General features: G+C 46.7%; 2 long non-coding RNA genes across 2 annotated transcripts in view; both read right to left on the reverse strand.

Annotated features, from left to right (window-relative positions):
* The window catches only part of LOC144721361 (uncharacterized), a 35,054-nt gene that overhangs the window by 10,689 nt on the left and 14,717 nt on the right, over positions 1 to 9,648 (reverse strand). The window lies entirely within an intron of this gene.
* Positions 88 to 7,980, reverse strand: LOC144721362 (uncharacterized). The gene is made up of 3 exons (XR_013585889.1): positions 7,866 to 7,980; positions 1,589 to 1,616; positions 88 to 633 (listed from the first exon to the last, which is right to left on the reverse strand). It is a non-coding gene; the product is annotated as an uncharacterized LOC144721362 (long non-coding RNA).

The raw sequence follows: 9,648 nt of genomic DNA on the forward strand, positions 1-9,648 counted from the left end.
TTAGATACACCTTCCTTCAAGGAAGGTGCATATATTCAAGGAAGGTGCATACATTATCAGAGTTGTGTTTTTTGTGTCGTCAATGCAAACATGGCTCCTTGTAAAAAAAAAGGGTGTCAGTTTTGTTGCCAGATAAAAGGGTAAAAACAAACTATTATTGCCCCGAATCTGTGGAATAATCTTGATTTGAATGTTTCGTGACTGCAGGAATCCATACTTTTTGGTTCTTTCGGTAAAGTCACGTAGGTAGAAAATATAAAAAAATATATATACAGTATATACTAAAAATAATAATACCGAAAGAACCAAAGAGTAATCTGTGGATTATTAATTTTGTTCGGGTGTAAATGTTAATGGACGTGTTATTTATGTCCAACTTTAACCCCGCCATGCATCGTGTCCACTGTAATGAACTGCCTTGATTTATATTTATGCTACGAAACAATATATACATTTAAAAAATGACAGTCTTAAATATTCAAGGGCACCAAACTGACGGGTAGAAATACAGTGGAAAGCTAAGCATTTTTTTCTCGCGATGATGTCGACTTCATCTCGGTGCTTTTATAAACACGGCCTGTGTTTGTGTTTTTACCTTCCTCGCACGGCACTTACTTGGCATCGCTGTCCCAGCTGTGCAGTCGGGAATAAAGACAGACGAGACGGTCATAGGTGCCTCGACATGAACGTTTTTCAACATAATCATCAATAAGCTCTCATCACTGCCAACATCAGCCTTGATCTACCCACTGCCAGATGACAGCCTCCCCATGCCATCGCCCTTCGTTGCGACCTGGTCTCATCGCTCTATCATTCTCTCGGGCGTCTTCCCTCCTTTAGCTGTCACTCCATCTTTAGTCTTGACCACCGACCATCATCCCTTCTAGCAAAGATGTTCTGTTTAAACTTTTTATTTTTACCAAGATAAGGCCCACTGAGCTATATAGTTCAATCTTGATTTGAAGCTTTCGTGACTGCAGGAATCTAAATAGTTATTTTTCAGAAGCGCCCTGGCCACAAATGATAGCTCAACAAAGTGGCTTAACATTTGGAAATGTATAGCAGCCAAATACTCGAAACGCACGTTCATTCTAATTGTGGAGGGAGAAAAACGGAGGACCCAGAGAAACATCCACGCGACCACGGGGAGAGAGAGAGAGACACGGAAACTCCAAAAATACAGGCGTCAGGGTCGGGACCGAACCCACAACCTCCTGCATACCAGGCGAAGTAGTTAACATCTCGCCATCGTGACGTGCCCTTGTCCATCACATCGGCTATTGATTATAATCAAACCCCGTTTCGCCATTGACAGTTCCCCGAGGACGTTTTATTCCAAGTTGTTCTGAAAGAAAGCGGCATCATCATCTTCGTGAAAATCGAGCGCGGGTTTTAGTATTCGCCGACATGCACAATTTGTAATTCCAATTTCAATTTACGTCACGGCCGGATTAAGGAACCGAATCTAAAGGCCGAATTGCTCACAGAGACGGCGGGGTAAGAGTGCGTGCATTTATATGGCCTTTGAGCAGTGCGGAGCCCTCTGCAAAGTAAATGTATCATTTAGTCGTGCAAATCAGCTACTTACCCCTCTCTGGCAACTGCAATTGGTGCATCTGGAGAACAAAACAGAGCGGGAAGAGAGACACACGCAGAAGTCCCCTATAATAACACGCAATAATGGGGGGGGGGGGGGGGGGGGGTTCAAAGAGAGTGGGGGAGGAGTGGGGGAGGGGCACGTATTTCCAAACCCGACGAATAGTTCTCTCACGTGGAGTGGCATTCCACGAGCCCTCTTGACCCTGTCCACACGACACCTGGATGCATCCGACGGCTAATTGCGTTTTTTTCCCGTTGCGACAAACAAGGAAGACGAGACTCGGGCCGTGAGGCTTCAAGCCGCGAGCTTGGGGTGGGGGGGGTCATGGGTCAGCTGCGATGGTCGGGAGTTGGAGCGTGCGGGGCCGCGGAGAGCCGAGAGGTGCCGCTGCGTGGCCACGTGTCCGATGAGCACGGTTGGCTGCGTACGGTGCAAAAGAAGTGAAACCTACGTGTGTCTGATAAACCCCAGCACTGGTAATAAAGTAAATGTATTTATTTTATTGTCACGTTGCAAATATGTCTCTCGATTGCAGGGTGTGCTGGAAGGGGCAGCCACGAGTGCGTGGATAAAAACAAGGTCACTTGAAGAGATCTCAGAAGGAGTTCTATGACAAACGTTTCCACGGCTTGTTCTCTCGAACACAGGCTGATGCACATAATTGCTTGACGCGACGTTGAAAGCACAATTAACATTCGAAAAACAGTAAAATCAAACGTTAAAACGACGGGGGTGGTGGGGCAGGGGGGCGCAGGGGGGGGCAGGGCTGATATTGGCGAGCATCAAACTGCTTAGTGACAGCGACGCTCAGGAAAAGAAAAAAAAACACAATCCGACGGGATGGTAGCGTGCAATGTTATTACGTTGTCTATTTTGCAATGAGAAAATTTCAGGCAATTTCGACTTCCATTCATAGCAGTCACTCTCCCAATCAGAGAGGCGCAATGGCTCAAGCACGCGCCGACTCACTCACGTTCGCTCGCTCACTCGCTCGCTTCCTTCTCACTCCGTCCATCGTTCTCCACTCAGGGCTTTTAAAACAACCGCTGTGCTGCATGAGGCCCCAGCAGAGTCATTAAAGAAAGAAAATTCCCTGCCCAGGTGTGGCCTAAAGAGAGAGAATCGTAAGGAGGCCGCTGTACCCTGTTGCATTGACATTTACGCAATTTTGTCACACACTTGGCGCCGTAAAATATTAGAATTATTCGAGCGCCATGGAGAGGTTCTCGGTGTAGTTGCGGTGTGGGAAATAAGCCGGCGGTTCCCAACCTGTGGTCCGTGCACCACCGGTGCTACGCAAGGCCATGATGGGAAGTGGTTACCCAGCTTTAGCAGATAACCATGATTTCTATTGCGAGTCACCAAAATATCGTTTTTAGCCCATTTGCACGCGGCAATTTTAGATTCGTCAATAACAAAAACGAGTAAAATGTTTTCTGGAATTGTATCAAAAAATGTTCAGTGCTTGTAGAATCGTTTTAGTTTTCTTGGTAACACGATGGGTCTGCACATGTTTTGTTCAGGGTTTCCAGCGAGGTTGGAAACTCCTGGACCAGACGATTGTCGTCGTGTTTGGTGCCACAGTGGACACTGGTTCAACTTGCAGTGAGAAAACTTTAGGGGATTTTTTGTTTATGCAGCCAATAATAGCAAATAACGTGAAGACTTTTTTTGGTGGTTAAATCCGTGTGTGTAATTTACAGTTAATTTCCTTTTAGAAGACACACAACTCAGCGGTGGTCAGGCATGTCGGAGGATCGAGCGGTTAGCCTGGCTGGGATATTGGGGTCAGATCTGGGGTTCAGCCATCGGTGATTAAACTGGGATCTCAGGTAGAGTGAGTTCATTGTCTCAACCCAGACGGTTAGTGTACAAAAAAAAGATACCATGCCATTAAACATGATTCGGAGAAATTCCAACTCTTAGAATTTAAAATCATTGTTCAACAAACATTTCTCTGCAGCAGGGCACGCGTGAAAGCGCAGTGCCCACTAGGGATCTTGATCCCAAAGGAATCTCGGAAGGAGTTCTGCGATATCCACTTCCACAGGATGTTGTCTCATACACTTGGTGACGCGCTGCTCTGTAAGAGTTGTACATGGACAGTTTGACTCATGACACGATGGCGACATCACAATTGAAACAAAATTGGGAAGACCACAGACCACAAACGAAATGTAAAGAGAACCACAACCAAGGTTTTAAAAACTTTTTCAAAGAGAAGGGAAATAATAAAAATGAAACAATAAAATTCTCACGACGTTTCGATTGCAACACAAGCAATCATCATCTGGTGTGAAAACCACAGCAAGAAACCACAGCAAGAACATTTTCTTGCTGTGGTTTTCACACCTGATGATGATTGCTTGTGTTGCAATCGAAACGTCGTGAGAATTGTATTGTTTAATTTTTATTATTTTATTATTTCCCTTCTAGTGACGTTACCACAAGAAACACGAATATGAATCCCTGCAGTCACGAAAGTTTTAAATGGAAAATTTTCAAAGCGCTTCAATTTTAAATGAAACCCCAGTCACAAGTGTCGATGTGGTCGCGAGAGCAACGCTGAGACACTTACCAACATCTCTAAATGACAGCTACGCCCATCTATTATCTCATTAAACAACACGACAAATCGGCTTGCTTTTGGAGGTAATTGGGCACAGAATATAACTGGGTCTTTCACTGCTTCAGAATTCAGCACGAAATTGCCTTCCTGATTGAAAAATAAAATTGGCCGAGGGCAGAGGGGATTAGTGGCGGAACTGAAACGGAGCCAATGGGAATCCGAAGATGTTTGATGGACGGAGGAAGCGGCGTAACATTTGACGAATAAGAAGAAGCTTTAATCAACGAACGCCTGAGTCTCAAGACTCTCCTTCAGGAGGTTCCTGCGACAACATTGGCATGTTTGGCCGAGCCGTTTTTTTTAAAATGAACATTTCGCGCGCGGGTGAAAAGCGACAGTTTTCGAATAAAAATCAACGCATGTGCGAGTTTAACACTCAAAGGTCCACGCTATCATACAGACGGGTCTGGAACCCACTTGCTGTACTGACTCCATTAGCTGTGCTGTCATCTTTCTTCTCCTGCCCATACGGTTTGGAGACTTGGAGCAAAAGATGATCTCTGTGATCGGCCAATCTCACTGCCACACTGCTCTACCCTTAATCCATGTCCTCTCTCGGATTAAAGATTCGCCTTAAACGAAGACTAAATGTAGCTTTCTGTAATAAGCTTTACGGCAAAGCAGCATCAATAAAATGAATTAAACATCGATTTTTTAAAAATAAAAAATAGATCGTTTTAACTTGACAACCGCTTCGCATTTTACCAATATAGTAGTTTGTATTTTGTTTATACAATGTGTAAACAAACTGTTTTAAACATTGATAACTGTTAACTTACAACGCTTTCGCAGTTTCCAGAACCCTCAAGGAAGAATGTGGTCAAATATCCAAGCGTCTTAATGCACTAGGCCCGGTCTCGGCAACCAAACATTACAAGAAGAGGCATTTCTTTTCGAATTCGGTACAAAACTGCGACATTTCAAGAGCCACAACACACGTGAATACGAGACGGTGTGGTCCGTAATAAAACAAATTATAGAAAGATATATCCAGAAACGTCACGTAGCAGCCCTCAAAGAGCCGCATTCGGCTCCGGAGCGACGGGTTGCCAACCATTTGCACGTCGGCCCCTTTTGAGTAAAGAGTGAACTGACGCTGTGAGTCTTTTCAAGATAAATAAAGCACTCACAGGAGCCTGGCAGTGACAGCATCGGTGGCCTCCCCAAACAAAACAACGAACACGCAACAACAACCGCCATTCGCCACTAAGTGGCGGTGACGTCCCCACGACGCTTGTGCCAGGCTATGTGCACCTTGAGGCCACGTCAAGTGTCGAACGCCCGCTGGCAGGAGGTCACGGGGCAGACCCAGATTCCACAGGTCGACTGACTGAGACGACTGGCTATTGCACCACCTGGGCCCCCTACTGTGCCAACTTGCTGTGCTTTAGCCACTCGGCGATCCGCTCGTTGTTGTCAGCGTCGCTCCTCCGCCCTCCGTTGTTGTTGGAGGGCGACTGCCTCCAACTGCCCAGTCATCGGCAAGTCCACTCAGATCCACGTTCTCCTGTACCACATGACTCCATCTCTTCTCTAGCCCGTGCCGCACCCGTTTAGCCCCCTAGATTCGGCCGAACAAAAGCTGATTAGTCATGCGGTGGTTGGGCATGCGGGCTACATGGCCCAGCCAACGTAGCCTTGTCTGCCGGAGGCGCTCACCGATGGGGCTTTGTCCAGATATTTCAAGGATTTGTGAGCTCGTCACACAATCCAGCCTGGTTAAACCCAGGATGGATCGTAGGCAGGCCAGCCTATATGTTTCTAACCGGTGAAGATGCTCCATTAGGGGGGTCCACGTTTCGCAAGCGTAGAGAAGGGAGGGAATGACTGTGGCCGAGAAGACTTGAAGCTTCGTGCGGAGCGACAGACCAGGTAGCTTCCACACAGCGTTACGCAACCGATGAAAAGATAATTCCGCTTGACTGATTCGGAGTGAGTCCTCTGTTGTTAAACCGGAGCCGGTCATGAGCACACTGCCCAGGTATGGAAAACTCTCCACTCTCTCCACAACTGCCCTATCACAAAACACCCAGGCAGGTGCTTCGTTTTGGTGGGGCTGATGGTAAGGCCCCACCTCTTAGTGGCAACCTCCAGGTTCAGCAGCAGCGCCTCCAACTCCTCCTCTGAGTGAGCAGCAATTACCAGAACATCAGCATACATAACATGGTTGAGCAATAGGGAGCCATCCCTTGACCGCACCCGGACATCGATCAGCCTCCCATTGTATTTGTACCAGATGGAAATTCCTCCGGTACAGCTATTGAAGGCTTCACGAACTACGTGGTCGAAATATATGTTAAATAATGTGGGAGCCAGAGGAACATCCCTGTCGCACCCCAAGGTGTACAGGGAATGGCTCCGACTCCCGGCCACGTAGTTTTACCCGGGCCCGCTCACCATCATGAAGGTCCTTAATTATTGTGAGCAGATGGTCAGGGACTCCCAAAGCATGAAGAACAACCCATAGCCCAGGCCTACTGATGGTATCATAGGCCTTGACCAGGTCAATAAAGCAGAGATGTAGGTCTTGTTGGAATTCCCTACACCTCTGCTGTAGCAGATGGACAGAAAATATGGCATCTGTGCAGGACCGCCCTTTCCTGAAACCGAATACGCATACATACACACACACACACATTCGGGCAGAATGATATCACTCACCCAGATTAACTGTAGAATTACTGCTATAATGAGCCAAGAAGGTCTGTTTGTGTGTCCCGCACGTGACGTCACTCCACATACCACACCTCTCATCATTAATATTCATGAGTGGGTGGATTTTTACACTCAGGCAGAAGGTTGAGCGGAAATATTTTTTCCCGCAAATTCGCTTTAAGTTTGACGTTTCTTTATTGAAAGTGAATATAATCAATAATTCTACGCAGCAAATAAGTGGATTTGGTGTCTTTATTTATTTCTTCAGCACTTATTATTAGAAGTGTAACTAATGATTCGTTTATTACAAAAATAATCTAATTTCTCCTAAAAATGATACCAGCGCTGCTTTTGATGAAAGCGAAGTTGTCCCGCCCACTGGTTTAGTATTTATCTTTTTCGTTTTGCGTACCAGAACAAAATAAAAATGAATCATATATCCGTCAATTTACACCAAATGTGATATAGAGAAAAATGTTATATTACATAAATTCAATACAATCTTAACATTTTAGTATTTTTAATGACATTAATTTTTTTATGAACCCATCACATGACGGGCAGTTACGCTAGTTGAGAATAATAATAATAATGATGATACAGTTTAACACGTAGGCTTTCGCGACCAATATCATCCATAATATAGTTTTTTGGGGTTCGATCGTGTAAATATAAATGTGTCATCAGGCGATGAAGCTAGTTGTAATTACTAGCGAAACGTCGTACTCAGATTGTGAATGTTGTGGATTTGCTCCCCAACACACCGGTTGGTGTTGTACTAGCAACGAATTGGCACGTTGTGTTAACGTGACAACCTTTACTAATTGGCTGTGTCGTGTGGTGGCGGGTTTAACGACACATTTATAAATAATTACGCGATCTAACCCCCCCAAAAAACCTCTCTATTATGCACAATAATAACAACAACGACAACAACAATAATGATGCAACAGCAGCAGCAGCAACATCTGCGGTGCTCACCGGGCCCGCGCGCCGGGTTGACGGCCGCTGTGGATGTCCCGCACCCCATCGCGAGCGAGGAGCAGCAGGAGGAGGAGGAGGTGTCACGCGGCTCTCTCCGCGGATGATGGAGAGAGGCGCGAGGCGGAGTGCTGATCTTGCTCCCGAGTGCAGCGGCTCGCTCCGCAGGACGCGCGCCAGAGGGGGCCGGAGGGAGGGAGGGAGGGCGGGCAAGTCACGATGCCACCAAAAGACAACAACCACCACCACCACGGGCACCACCAACGGTGGTGGTTGGTGGTTGTATTTTGGTAGTGGTGATTGTGGTGGTGGCGGTGGTATTTGTAATTCGTTGGCATAGTACGGGACACAAGTGGTGCATCTGCCAGTTATCTCAGTCCGTTCAACACGGAGGATTTCGCGACCAATATCATCCATAATATAGATTTTTCTTTGGGTTAGATCGCGTAAATATAAATGTGTCGATAAATCCGCCACCAAATGACACAACCAATTAGTAAGGTTTGTCACGTAAACAGAACATGCCAATTCGTTACTCGTGTTTGGAGAGCAAATTCGCAATGTTTCCTTAAAGCTCTCCCTCTATTTAAGGAACGAAACAGGAGTATTTCTCCACCAATCTGGCTGTCGCCTGATGAAGCTGGTTGTAATTACTCGCGAAACGTCGTACTCAGACTGTAAATGTTGTGGATTTGCTCTCCAACACACCGGTGTGCTGTGCTCGTAACGAATTAGCACGTTCTGTTTACGTGGCAAACCTTACTAGTTGGCTGTATCGGGTGGTGGCAGGTTTAACGACACACTTATATTTACGCGATCTAACTAAAAAAAAACCTGTATTATGGCATTTCATTCAGTCAACCCATGGCAACTGCTGTGTCTGTCCGGTGACCTCCTGCCAGCAGCAAGCCTTCCGACACTTCACCTGGCCTTGAAGTGCACTTAGCCTGGCACAAGCGCCGTGGTGACGTCACCGCTACTTTGTGGCGAATGGCGACTTTTGTTTTGGTGGTGGTGGGAGTGGTGTTAATGGGAGCGATGTCAAAAACATTCTCACCTCGCATGTGGGGCATTGCCACGTGCCCAGGTAGGTACATGCGGCTATGCGGTCGGACGTGCGATACCATTGTGTATGCTGTGTGTACTGTGTTGTGTACTGTGTGTGTACGGTGTGTCCTGTATGTATGTACTGTGTGTGGGTACTGTGTGCGTACTGTGTGCGCGCTCCTCAGCACGCAGATGTCTCGTCCGGTTTCACTTCGTGCGCCTCTTTTTTTGGAACGCATCTACTACCGCGTAAAGCGAGGGGAATCTGTATATTGTTTACGTGATACCCTTCAGTCCCCATGACGACACACAATGCACAATATGCAGGATTATGTTGTACTTGAATACGCCATTTTTCCAGAGGCACAATCCTACCAAATTATTTATTGAGTGGTGAGGACGACAATCGGCAACCGTTTAAACCTCCACGACCTCCTGACAACAGCCTCAACATCCACCGCACCTCGGCGCGACCACGCTTGCAACCCTTGGAAGGGACCATTCTTAGCCGAGGACAAAAGCATGGGTCGTCGAGATTCGCGCTACCCTGGAGCACGGCCAGAGGGATCCCTAAAACTCAACCCTGCCAATCAATCAGCCGCAGTCGAGCAAACTTCATGTGCCCATCCGCCCATTCAAGCTCCCTTTGCCCACGCCAGCCTATTTATAGGCGAGTGGATGAGGTTGGCGGTTTCTTCCATTGTGTTGGACTATAACACCTTTGCGATGGAGAGAC

This window comes from Lampetra planeri, chromosome 11, assembly GCF_965212315.1.
Source record: "Lampetra planeri chromosome 11, kcLamPlan1.2.h2, whole genome shotgun sequence".
NCBI lineage: Eukaryota > Metazoa > Chordata > Hyperoartia > Petromyzontiformes > Petromyzontidae > Lampetra > Lampetra planeri.